The sequence below is a fragment of the Caretta caretta genome, chromosome 5 (assembly GCF_965140235.1).
Source record: "Caretta caretta isolate rCarCar2 chromosome 5, rCarCar1.hap1, whole genome shotgun sequence".
NCBI lineage: Eukaryota > Metazoa > Chordata > Testudines > Cheloniidae > Caretta > Caretta caretta.
In genome coordinates, this window is record NC_134210.1 from 38495174 (window position 1) to 38509597 (window position 14424).

The 14424-nt window shown below is 40.1% G+C and overlaps 1 protein-coding gene across 2 annotated transcripts in view; it reads right to left on the reverse strand.

The window, feature by feature from the left end:
• The window catches only part of PDE4D (phosphodiesterase 4D), a 749511-nt gene that overhangs the window by 546636 nt on the left and 188451 nt on the right, over positions 1 to 14424 (reverse strand). The gene's annotated exons all lie outside the window — the stretch shown is intronic.

Here is a 14424-nt window from a genome sequence, read left to right on the forward strand (position 1 = left end):
TTTCCATGGGTCAGAGGAGAACAAGAACCACACAAGGGTACTGTGACACTGAACTTGAGGGGTGTAAAACCCCCAGAATGTAAAAACCTCACACTACAACTAAGGGGGCTTAAAAGAACAGCTCTGGGTGCAGAGGACCCCATGCAGCTGTACCTGAAGAGCATTCTCCAGATGGAATGGGGCTTAATAAGAAGCCAGACAGCTGAGAAGGGGACTGACAATGCATGGAGAATGTCCTGCCCAAGGAGCTCCCAGGAAGACACTCTGCAGAAGCTTCTCTGGGAAAAGAGGACTAAAGACTAGGATTGCCAGGTGTCCGGTTTTGACCAGAACACTCGGTCGAAAAGGGACCTTGGCGGCTCTGGTCAGTCCAATTGGCGTGGGGCTGGCAGGCTTCCTAGATGGCTCCCGTGAGGCCTCCCGGAAGTGGTGACATGTCCCTCAGCTCCTAGGTAGAGGGGCAACCATGGGGACCCCACACGCTGCCCCCACCTTGAACGCCAGCTCCAGAGCTCCCACTGGCTGGGAACCGCAGTCAATGGGAACCTGCGGGAGGAGGCAGTACGCAGAACCGCCTGGTTGCACCTCTACCTAGGAGCCAAGGGACATGTCACTGCTTCTTGGGAGCTGCCCAAGGTAAATGCCACCTGGAACCCGCACCCCACACCCCATCCCACACTCCAACCCCCTGCCCCAGCCCTGAGCCCCCGCTCGCACCCAAACTACCTCCTGGAGACCGCACCCCTTCCCAAACCTCAAACCCCTGCCTCAGCCCAGAGCCCCCTCCCACATCCTGAACCGCTCATTTCTGGCCCCACCTCTGAGCCTGCACCATCAGCTCAGAGCCCGTAACCCCTGCCACACCCCAATTCCCTGCCTCAGCACAGAGCCCCATCCCACACTTCAAACCCCTTGGCCCCAGCCTAGAGCCCACTCCTGCACCCTGAACCCCTCATTTCTGGCCCCACCCTAGAGCCCGGACCCCCAGCCAGAGCCCTCACCCCCTCCCGCACCTCAACCACCTGCCCCAACCTCCTGAAAATGAATGAGTGAGTAAGGGTGGGGGAGAGCAAGCAACAGAGGGAGAGGGGATGGAGTGAGTGGGGGTGGGGCCTCAGAGAATGGGCAGGAGGCGGTTTTGTGCGATTAGAAAGTTGGCAACCCCACTAAAGACTAAAAGTACAATTAATATCTCTTTTTAGTACCTTTTGCTACAGACTGAAAAACTTACACTAGAGGGCATGGGGGGTGGCGGGGGGGGTAGGAAGTGGTCCAAAGAGGGCAGCTGTAAGGCACTCTTGGATACCTGGCCTTGGGTACCCCTCACAGGGCCCTGAGCCAGAGCACAGAGGAGTGGGAGGGCCCAGCTCACTACCAACCCCCTCTCCACTAAAGAGAAACTGATGCCTCAACCACTAGGCTACACTTCCATCAAGTGCCAGCCATCTCAGTGACTTTTCACTTTTTTTTGTTTTAAATGATTTATTATGTCTAAAAACAATTTCTATATACATTATGATTCGATAATTTACAGTATTTTTTTGCTGTTTAATTGTTGAAGACATATCACAAAATCTATAGATTGACTATATATAGCATTTAATACATATCAATATTTATTTTTATACTGCTACTGCCATATAATCCTATTCAGAAATCTAACAAACCAGCTTCAATTTAAATAGTTTGCAAGAAGTTCAAGGGAATATATACAGAGTAATACAGTTCTTATAAATATAAATGATAGCGTCAGATCCACTGAAGCTAGCAGAGTGAAGCATATATGTTGGAATTAATCTCTGCATTCCTAAACTATGATGAGTGCAACATTTTAAAGTTTATAAAATGCAATGTAATCTCTGGTAATTTCTTAATTTAATCTTTGGAGCAGCATCCTTGTAGAATACTTTAATAAGCACTCTTCTTTCTCAAAAGACAATGAGAAAACTAATAATCAGCACTGCCAACCTTTGCTTTTTAGATTAAGCATTTATTCACCCAAAGGGTTGAGTTCAGTATTGGATTGCCTGAATTCCAAGAAAATACACATCAGAGAACAGTATAGGTACCTAAAGACTACTTTCTTAGCTGGACATGTGGAGAAAATTTTCCTTCAAACAATTATATTGTACAGGTAGGCTAACTTATGGTACTGTGTTTTCAAAGATACTTCACAAGATTTCAGCCATAAACTTCTACTGGTGTCATCGGGAGTCACATGATAACCCTCTTTTTCATTAATTTAATTCTCATGAAAGGACTGCACAGAGACCTTGACGTCGTCTACTGAGCTACACAAAGTGCCTGAACGCTGCCCTGAAAGACACTCTTACCCCCACCCTAAGCTCAGATTCAGGACTCAATTAACTCTTGGACCTTCTGCTGAAATTGCCAGCAAATTTATGAGCCAGTACCATTTATGAACCAACTGAATTCAAGCTCATTATACAACCACCAGATGATAATTTTCAGTTATTACTATCCCGGACTGAATTTGAACCAATGATCTACAGCTGAAAAGCTCTTTATTTCATTAAAAATCCACTGAGCAATCAAGTCTTAGCTAAAACCTTTCACAACGTTTACAAACATCCCCTTAAACATGTTCTAAACACATACTGACATCCAACAGTGCTAAGATTCTCACTGGTTCTCATGATTTGGCTTCTCGGGTCATATGTCACGTACACCTAAAAATATCATGCGAAGATCAATACTATAATTTAGCATGCTGTACACGGCTTCACATCTGCTTCCAAGAAACTACAGCCAGTCTCTTCCTGAATACAAGTAATTATTTTAAATATTTATATTTTCCCTTCCTAAGCTTTTGATCTGTTGTTGCTGAATAGCTGGAATTGCAACAGCTTCGATATGAAAAATAAACTTGAGAGGAAAATATAAAACAAATGTGAAGAGAGTGATTTCCACAAAGTTCTTTCTTTAAGTCTTTTCTAGTCAATAGAGAATAAAATAACAGTAAAATAGACTTTTAAACTTTTTTTTATTTGCTGTGACATTTATGACATAGAAAGCATATTATAATTCACAATCAACTGTGACTTTGGCTTTCCTTGGTATAGAGTCAGGCTGCCAGGATATTAACATCACAGAGATGGGAACTGGCAGAGAGTACTGCTTATGTCATCCAATTTATAAAGAAGGGTTGCTTGTTTTTGTTGTTATTTGTGGTTTTCTTTTTAAACTGAGAACAACCAATTTCTAAGTACACAGTTCCCCAAATAAATCTATGTCTTGGCCTAAAATGCTGGGATGAGACAAAATATGTCTGTAATAGCTGATTGTATCAGAATTTTTCCAGAACAAATGTTTACAAAAATAAAGACACAGTTTTTACCCTTAAAATGACAAACTGCAGAGAGACAGCTTTCTCATCCAAGTATGTTCCTCAGAAGTCAGCTGCTACCAAAACTGCCTTACAAGTATTGCTTTTGTCATATGGAGATCCTTTCCCCTGACACTTTGGAAACTCCAAAAATGTATGGAAGGGCATTCATCTGTTCCACAAGTCAGTCACATACTGCTTAGAATAGACAATTACTTGAAGTATTTTAAAGAGCCTGCTATTCTCTTGTTTAACACACACATAATTACATTAAGACTAAACTGAATTTGGAAGTACACTATATGGAATAAATGATTCTAAATATTTCAGCCACCTGTGGGTGATTATGTAATTTCAGTCTGTGGTTTAACTTTGCTTCCACTATCTTCTCCTCTGTTCTAAAGAACAGAGTTCAGTTTTTACCTCTGTATTACCTGGAAACTATTTGAATATGACTGTTGTACCCTTTGTCCTTTTTTATAGGCTAAACAAGCTACTGTTGTCTCAGTATCTGATCTACAAAGGCCTGAAAACATTGCAGAAGTTAGTCATAAACTTGGGGGTTCTCTTTAACAGTGATGGTGCTGGACACTATTCATGCAGGTATGTACGCTTTTCCATGACACCACATTGGTTGCAGGAGAGTTAAACTACACAGTTTTAAGTGAATTAGATTCTGTTTTAATTTAAAAGTGGAAACTTCCGAAGTCCCACTCTAACAATTATATTTTTGGAGACATTTAGTGCTCAATGTAAATGACTATTTAGAACCATGTCTTGAATACTTAGCCAATATAACAGTATCAGTCTTTGCTTCATTTTCCCCATGTTTAAGAATAAGAAAAAAATCACATATCTTCATAAAGCACTTCCTCAGATGAAAGATTCTATATACTGTAAATGCAAATTATTATTATTTTGACTAAGCCCTTTGGGACAGAGAAGGTCTTCCTCTATAGCTATGTTGTGCCTTCCACATTTTGGATGCTACCATAATAGAAATAATAAATATCCATATCAGTAAATTGTTACTATTACACTGGTCTACCAAATAAAGTGCTATATCAAAGTGATGCTGATTTTTTTTATTTTTTGGAAACCATACTACTTTCTGGATAGGTTTTCTGTAAAAATTTGCATAAAAGTCCTACACATCAGTGATAGCAGAAGGTACAAAGATTAATATGGCGGGAACTGTGTCTTCCTCGGTGTTTGGAAAGCACCTAGTACATTTTTTGCATTATTTCAATACAAAGAATATAATAATAGTGTGGGGTACTGTCATAAATATAAAGGGAAGGGTAAACCCCTTTGAAATCCCTCCTGGCCAGGGGAAAGCTCTTCTCACCTGTAAAGGGTTAAGAAGCTAAAGGTAACCTCGCTGGCACCTGACCAAAATGACCAATGAGGAGACAAGATACTTTCAAAAGCTGGGAGGAGGGAGAGAAACAAAGGGTCTGTGTGTCTGTCTATATGCTGGTCTTTGTCGGGGATAGACCAGGAATGGAGTCTTAGAACATTTAGGAAGTAATCTAGCTAGGTATGTGTTAGATTATGATTTCTTTAAATGGCTGAGAAAAGAATTGTGCTGAATAGAATAACTATTTCTGTCTGTGTATCTTTTTTGTAACTTAAGGTTTTGCCTAGAGGGGTTCTCTATGTTTTTGAATCTAATTACCCTGTAAGATATCTACCATCCTGATTTTACAGGGGGGGATTTCTTTATTTCTATTTACTTCTATTTTTATTAAAAGTCTTCTTGTAAGAAAACTGAATGCTTTTTCATTGTTCTCAGATCCAAGGGTTTGGGTCTGTGGTCACCTATGCAAATTGGTGAGGCTTTTTATCCAACATTTCCCAGGAAAGGGGGGGTGCAAGTGTTGGGAGGATTGTTCATTGTTCTTAAGATCCAAGGGTCTGGGTCTGTAGTCACCTAGGCAAATTGGTGAGGCTTTTTACCAAACCTTGTCAAGGAAGTGGGGTGCAAGGTTTTGGGAAGTATTTTGGGGGGAAGGACGCGTCCAAACAGCTCTTCCCCAGTAACCAGTATTAGTTTGGTGGTGGTAGCGGCCAGTCCAAGGACAACGGGTGGAATATTTTGTACCTTGGGGAAGTTTTGACCTAAGCTGGTAAAGATAAGCTTAGGAGGTTTTTCATGCAGGTCCCCACATCTGTACTCTAGAGTTCAGAGTGGGGGAGGAACCTTGACAGGTACAAAAAGGGTATTAGGCTCAGGAGGAGCGCAGACAGTGTACAGCACAGTAGGAGGAAATGAGAAGGGAGATTTTGTGCAATCTTGACTAAAATTTACATGTAAAGCCATAATATTTTGGATTGTGAACACAGAGCAAAACAGACTGAAAATTATCAACAATTCTGGAGATAGGGTAGTATTATAATCCATGACAGAAAGGACACCTGAAATGGAAAGATTTTGTGAAAGCCCTAAAATAAACTGGAATAGGAAATAAATGGCCTTTCTGACATTTACCACTGCTAATTTCCCACTTTTCACAAATTTTGGTATGTGCTACCTCTGTATATTTTATGTTTTTCTTCTGTCCAATTCCCCCAAAAAGCCACAGTCTTGTACCTACACATTGTAAAACACATTTAAAAAGTGAATTTCTATCTTAAACGTTAAAGTAAAACTATCATTTGTTCAGTGAACTGGATTTGATAAGAAGGTATACACTAGCCTCATATTTTACTGATACATGATGCTACTTGTTTTCTGAACACATGTATTCTGAGCATCCTTAAAATTCCACCTATCATCCAGCGTGAATTCTACTGAAAAACAGTGAGTTCCTCTAAATAAGAATTAAAAAAATAATAAAGATACATCCTCTTATCATGGGACGGGTGGAATTTTAATACTTCCTCTCAACCATGAGACCATGTCCATGAAAAAGTTTGCTAAGGTCCACTCACCCTGGCTAATTTTAGCAACATAGTGTCCATTGCCTCCTCACTGTCAGAGCCTTTCCCTGCTGCAGGGAGCTGGGGGACCCTTTTCCCTACCACAGGGAAAGGTTCCAGCAGCAGGGAAAGGCTCTGACAGAGGGGAGGCAAATGCTGGTGCCTAAGGCACCCCATTGCTGGAACCTTTCACTGCCACATGTAGCTACAAACCAAAGTGCAGATGCAGCCTGCTTTCACTGCAGCACGGGTTGAGGGAGTTCTGCTGTTTGGCAGCACGGAAGCACTGGGAGGGAGGGGGAAGAGCAGGGAAGTGCCACGTCTCTGCTCCTCTCCCTCCCTCCCAGAAAGTCCTAAGCCCGCCAAACAGCTGTTTGGTGGTGCTTACGACTTTTTGGGGGCAGGGAAGGAGCAGGGATGTGGCGTGCTCCGGAGAGGAGGTGGAGTGGTGGTGGGAAGAGGTGGGCCTGGAGTGGAGCAGGGACGGGAAGAGGCGGGCCTGGAGCATCCCCCAGCAAAGTCGGCGCCTGTTCTTCTCTGGGTAAGCTGCCACTGCTGCTGCAAAGGCACTGCTGTGCCTGTGTGGGGTAAACCAGGGGCACTTCCTAACCACAGTACAGTACAGTACTGTACAGTATATAATGCCTTTTGTCTGTCCCCAAAAAAATTCCTTGGAACCTAACCCCTGGCATTTACATTAAATCTGATGGGAACATTGGATTTGTTTAACATTGTTTCACTTAAAGTTGCATTTTTCAGGAACATAACTACAACGTTAAGTGAGGAGTTACTGTACTTCTGCCAGGCCGCCTGTGGGGGCTGGCCTGGCCCTGCCACATGCCCCCCAATCATTCTTCCACACACCCTTAGTGGGGCACGTTCCAGTACCTTAGATGTATGTAGCAAGAACAGGGCAGATGTGAGAATAGACCATGAATTAGTGGCAGCTAAACTGCAAATAATCATCATAGAATCATAGGACTGGAAGGAACCTCGAAATGTCGTCTAGTCTAGTCCCCTGCACTAAAGGCAGCACTAACTATTATCTAGATCATCCCTGACTGGTGTTTGTCTAACCCACTCTTAAAAATCTCCAATAATGGAGATTCCACAACCTCTCTGGCAATTTATTCCAGTGCTTAACCACCCTGACAGTTAGGAAGTTTTTCCTAATGTCCAACCTAAACCGCCCTTGCTGCAATTTAAGCCCATCGCTTTAGTTAAGGAGAACAATTTTTCTCCCTTCTCCTTGTAACAACCTTTTATGTATTTGAAAACTGTTATGTCCCCTCCAACCTTTTCTTCTCCAGAGCAAACAAACTTAATTTTATCAATCGTCCCTCATAGGTCATTTTTTCTCAACCTTTAATCATCATTATTGCTCTCCTCTGGACTTTCCCCAATTTGTCCACATCTTTCCCGAAATGTGGCACCCAGAACTGGACACAACACTCCAGTTGCGGCCTAAGCAGCACAGAGGAGAGTGGACGAATTACTTCTCGTGTCTTCCTTACAACACTCCTACTAATACAGCCCAGAAGGATGTTTGCTTTTTTACAACAGTGTTACGCTATTGACGCATATTTAGCTTTTGATCTACTATGATCCCCAGATCTCTTTCCACAGTACTCCTTTCTAGGTAATCATTTCCCATTTTGTATATGTGCAACTGCTTGTTTCTTCCTAAATTGAATACTTTGCATTTGTCCTTACTGAATTTCATCCTATTTACTTCAGACCATTTCTCCAGTTTGTCCAGATCATTTTGAATTTTAATCCTATCCTCCAAAGCACTTGTGATCTCTCCCAGTTTGGTATTGCCTGCAAATTTTATAAGTGCACTCTGTATGCCATTATCTAAATCACATATTAATATATTGAACAGAACCAGACCCAGAACTGATCCCTGCAGGACCCCACTTGATATGCACTTCCAGCTTGATAAGAACAAGGAAGAGATCTGAACAACAGAGATGCCTATGCTATAACATCACGAAGCTAAAACAGATGACAAAACAACAACAGTTTAGAACTGTGCAAGAAAATAGTTATCAAGTATTTACAGATTAAGATGATGTAACAGTAGCAGGCAAATGAAAACAAGTAAAGGAAATTTTCACTAAAACTTGTGAAGAAGTGCTGAGATTCAGGAATAAACATCAGAACAAACGGTTATCTGAGGCTACATGACAGAAAATAGAAGAAAGACACAAAATTAAACAAACTAAATCAAGCAAGAACAAGAACACAGGAACAGTGACTCCAAGAAGAAATATGCTGTAAAGAAACAAGAGTCCAAAAAGAGTGCTAGGAAAGAAACAAGACTTTATAGACAAAATGACAACAGATGCATAGACCATTGGAGAAAAAAATGACATGAAAACACTACATCATCATTAGACAGTTCTCAGAAAGAGAGACAAGTACTAACCAACCAGGTCGAAGGGCAAGTTAAAATGAAGACAGCAGAACAATTAAATATAATATGGAGACATTTCTTTAGTCAGCTACTAAATGCCAAGCCAGACACAGAGGAAGGAGAAGATCTGGATGTGAAACAAGGACCTATCACCAGAACAGAAGTGGAGAGGGCAGTCAATCAGTGAAGGACGGTACTGGGTTTACAATGGTGCCGGGCCAGCACTCAGAAGGGGCCCCGGTGTCCGGACTGTGGCTCCACCTGCACTCTGCCCCAAGGTCCCTCCCCACTCAGCCTCTGCCCTGCCCACTGCTCACTCCTCTCTGCCCTCTCCCCCACGTGCGAGCGGCAAGTGGAGCTTTGAGGGGAAGAGGCCGAGCCAGGGCAGGGCTTCGGGGTGGAGCGGGGCCATGAGTTCCGGTGCCCACAAAAGATTAATCCAGCCCTGGTTAAAGAGTGGAAAGGCACCAGGTTCAGAAAACAGCATAATGGAGGCTCTTGAGGCAGACATTCGGAAAAGAGTCGACAGTTTGATAGGTATCTTACAAAAGGTAGAAAAACAGAAAGAAGAAAAATACCAAATGAATGGGTAAAGGGTCATATAGTGAAGCCGCCAAAGAAAGAAGATTTCAGACAGTATAAAAACTGGCAGGGGATTCAATTACTGTCTATCCCAAGTAAGGAATTTACATGTATTATTCTAGACAGAATAAAGAAAGTGATAGATTCAAAGTTATGATAAGTACTGGAAGGATTCAGACAGGAGAAATCAGTTAAGGATCAAATAGAACTACATATCTTCACAGAACTGTTGCTCAAATGGCACCCACTGTTTTATTTGAATTATATAGATTTCCAAAAAGCCTTTGATACAGTGGATAGAACAGTTTTATGGAAGTTGCTACACCACTATGGAATCTCTCAGAAGTTTCTGAACATCATTCAGAGCTTCTATGAAAATGGGACATGCCAAGAAATACAGAATACCAATGTGACTAAGCCATTTGAGGTTACCACAGAGTCAGACAAGGATGTCTTATGTCACCCAGGATCTTTTTACTGGTAGTGATTGGGTAATGAGAAAGACAATAGAGTAACTCAGGGGCACACAATGGACTTTTCTACAGAAGTTAGAGAATGTTGACTTTGCAGATGACATCAACTTGTTATCCCATACATATAAACATGCACCCCAAAACAAATGATCTTCAGGGCTCTGCACAATTAGTAGGGTTGAAAATCAACACCACGAAAATTAAAACCATAAAAATTTAACACAAGAAATACCAACAACCCTTTCTGGGACCAACATTGAAGAGAACCAGTATTTCACATATCCTGGCAACACTGTAAGTAAAATGTGGAACAGAAAGACATTAAAGCCAGAATAGCAAAATCCAGATATACCTTTGTAACGCTAAAGCTCTAAAGCTAACTCTAAAACAGAAATCTTCCCTGCCAAACTGAACTTTCAATATTTAATACTACTGTAAAGTTTGTCTTACTATATGGCACTGAAACTTGGAGACTTGTTAAAGCCTTCCTATCTAAACGCCAAGTTTTCATAAACAGCTGCCTTAGACAAATCCTCAGTATCAGATGGCCAGAAAAAAAAACCCTCTGAAAAATGATGAAGCAGAAACTGTTTGGGCAGGAAATTACAGAACGAAAATGGAGATGTCTAGGACAAATTTGGAAGAAAGATCTGAATAACATAACAAGACAGATGTTGGACTGGAACCCTTACGGCAAGAGGCGATGAGGTACAGCCAGGATAACACAGAAATTCACAATTGAAGAAGAACTGAAAGTTACCACAATGACATGGGAAGAAGCTAAGACTGCAGCAGGAGACTGGCAAAGATGGAAGGCAATGGTAAAAGACCTAAGTTCTGCACTGAATAGAGAAGAATAAAAGAAAGGAGAGGTATATTGGTAAACTAAACCCAAGGAAAAACAGTTTACACTCTTGTTCAAGTGCATTATTTACACTGTAATGCATAACTTTAAAATTAGATGATTGTAGTAGATGAAATGCTTCTTTTCTAATTAGTGTCTCTAACAGTTACCAGAGAAGTGCCTTCAATCAGTATCATTTGCTATTTCTTTCATTAGAATTTATTTTATCTAGTACCATTCTAAAAAAATAAACTGACTACATTTGTGGTATAATCTTCTGCCAATACAACAATCATTTGCATTTGTACAGTGATCTCAAATTAAGAAGGTTTCAGAGTAGCAGCCGTATTAGTCTGTATTCGCAAACAGAAAAGGAGTACTAGTGGCACCTTAGAGACGAACCAATTTATTTGAGCATAAGCTTTCGTGAGCTACAGCTCACTTCATCGGATGCATTCAGTTGAAAATACAGTGAAAAGATTTATATACACACAGAACATGAAAAAATGGGTGTTATCATACACATTGTAAGGAGAGTGATCAGTTAAGATGAGCTATTACCAGCAGGAGAGCGGGGGGGGGGGGACACGACAGGAGGGGGAAAACCTTTTCTAGTGATAATCAAGGTGGGCCATTTCCAGCAGTTAACAGGAATGTCTGAGGTAACAGTGGGGGGGAGGGGGAATACACAAAGTAAAACTATTTCCCCATGTTTAATGACCCATCCACTCCCAGTCTCTATTCAAGCCTAAGTTAATTGTATCCAGTTTGCAAATTAATTCCAATTCAGCAGTCTCTCCTCGGAGTCTGTTTTTGAAGTCTTTTTGTTGTAATATTGCAACCTTTAGGTCTGTAATCGAGTGACCAGAGAGATACTGAAGTGTTCTCCGACTGGTTTATGAATGTTATAATTCAAGCCTCATCTCATAAATTAAGGAAGCGTCACAGAACCCCTATGAGATATGTACATTAAGTAATTTTACTAGCAAACAAACAAAATTCTGAGGTTGTAAATAAGTATTACTTATAAAAATATTAGAACAGTGTAGTTTTAAAAGAAAATATTTGAGAGCCAGAACATTCAAATGTAAGGTTCCAGTTTAAAAAAATGAAACATAGAATTTGAAAGCCAGGAAATAGTCACAATTTACCATTGACTCTGTAACAATCTACATTCTCTACCTATCCAGCAACCACAACTTTACGCTGAATCACTACAAAACCTTTCAAGTACTGTAAATCTAGATATACAGAGCACCTTCATCATAGAAACAGATGATCTTCCCAATTCATCCACAGTTGACAATGAGAAAAGTTGTCCGATATGCTTAATATACTTCCAAAAAAACCTCTCAATCATATTCACCATTTATATATGAAGTGAATGACCCAATGAACCTCATCTACACTCCACTCTTAATTCTGCCCCCTCGTACATCCAGCCTACTCAGTGAATGAGGTAGGCTTCTCCTTTTCCATAACATTAAGGTGGAGAAAGCATTTGACTGATATGTTTGTGGTCTTCACAGAATTTACAGAGGAAAAGCTGCATGACTAGTACAGTGAGGATGGGAGTAATAGTCTGCATTAGTCTCAAACATTTGCATTATATGTCTTCAGGACCAACAGAGGGAGAATTGTGGACTTACTACTGTCATCATGCAGGACTTTGTCAATATTCTATATCTCCTCTTCACATGATTAGCAAGAAAATATTACTGGCTTCTGAGCTGCAGAATGAGAGCCAGCAAACCATTTTTCAAGTTACTCAGAAACATTTAGGGAGCATCAAGGCACTGAAGCATGTTCTAATCTTTGTCTGAACTGTCTTAGCAGATGAATGAAAGAAACATTGTAATTATCAACCAAACAGAAAATATCAATATTTGTATGCCATATAAGACAAAGTTCAACTGTTAAAAAGAAATACATTGAAAAAAATGCAACAGGAATTTTTCTTTATTCTCTTCTGTTCTACTACATGAGGGGGGATTTAGAGACCAATAAAGACACCGATGTACAACACACTGTCTGTGCTACAAAATTTTATTTGTATGTTATAGACCAGGTTGTATCTGTATACATAGGGATCCAATTAACTTTCTGCTCAGGATATTCAGGGAGATTGTTTTCTATTTTTTTAACGTTCTCAGTGTCATCAGCTCACTGCTTCCTAGACTGAAAGTGAATAGGAGTGCAAAGTCACTAACCAATAGGAGACACATTAGAAAATAGCTGGGTCTATTAAAAAATATTTTCAGTAGGCTTATACTGGTAAAATAGCATTATTGTACACTCTAGTAAAAGGCACAGCCAAAGCACACTAAGAGGTAATGAATATTGTATGCAAAACAAGCCAAACATTGAGTATAGATCCCTGTCAGTGACAATATCCTCTATAATGCACCACTTCGCATATAACCTAAAATCTCAGAAAATAATGTTAATAAATATAATCCAGGTTTCTTTGGAAAGCAATCAAACAGGTAAATAATGACCATAATACTTATGGCATCCTCTACTGGTCAGTCTGTGAGTAAAACTTTAGAGTAAAGATATATAAAATATATTGAAGACTCTTCATTGAAATATTGTAACAACAGACACTTACAGATGTACAGTAGAAGGTTTTTTTTCTCAGTTTTACCAGAACTATACCAATATATATAAAACTGTATACAGTAGTACTAGAAGAGACAAACCAGAAATATAAGCAATGTTTTTTTAGCCCTAAAACATTCAGAAGAAATATATTACTAGTGCTTTAATTGAATGATATTGAACATTTTTATTCTCCAGCCCACAGACACCAAGAAATCACAATCTCATCCCCTAAGGAGATGTCCTAACTCCTTCTGTAGGGCTTTCTCATACAACTGAATATCCTCTTGAGGTGCATATAATCCCTCAACACTGCTTTTGCCCTTGTGAAATCCTCAGAGCCAATTGGGAAGTAAGATACATATTGTATTTAAAAGCAAACACCAATACTAATTGTAGGATCTTATTAGATCACTTATTTAATAAAATTAAAGTTATTAATGTGATTCTGCAAATGCTGCAAACAATGGGAATTTGTGGGCTTTTAAGATCAGAGTTACAAATTCTAACTGTCATACTTCCAGCTGTTTTATTTCTTTCTGGCTACCCAACTCTCATTTTTGGTCATTGTCTTTTCATTTGACAAAGTTTTCTAGATCCTGGACAAACAAATACCACAAAGGAGTACCGTGAAAGCATCAAGCATAAAATACTTCTCTCAATACTTCAGGGAAATTTTTACAACTAGGCCTCTAGCTTTGTTACTCTAAATACCACTATATGCCAAGACACACACTGCAGAATTTGTAAACACAGGAGAGTTTGTCACAGATTTCAATATAGTCCAGATTTCAGTATAGTCATATGATAGCATCTTCCTATGTGCTGCTCAGTATCTGAAGCATAGCAAATCATTTGATATATATCACTACCCTTATCACCCAGGAGAGCATTTACAAAAATAAATGAAGGTTTTTTCTACATATTGACAGGTTTCTGATGAAGTGAGCTGTGGCTCACGAAAGCTCATGCTCAAATAAATTGGTTAGTCTCTAAGGTGCCACAAGTACTCCTTTTCTTTTTTCTACATATATGATTGGGTTGATTCTCAACCCCTCTCTTAACACAGAACACAGTTACAGTGTTAGGCCTTGTCTACACTACAAAGTTTTGTTGACAAAAGGCAGCTTTTTTGACAAAACAGTGGATTCGTACACACTGTGATATGACTTTTGGTGGCAAAAATGCTGTTTGGGTGACAAAATAAAACCACCCCAAAGAGAGACATAAGGCTTTT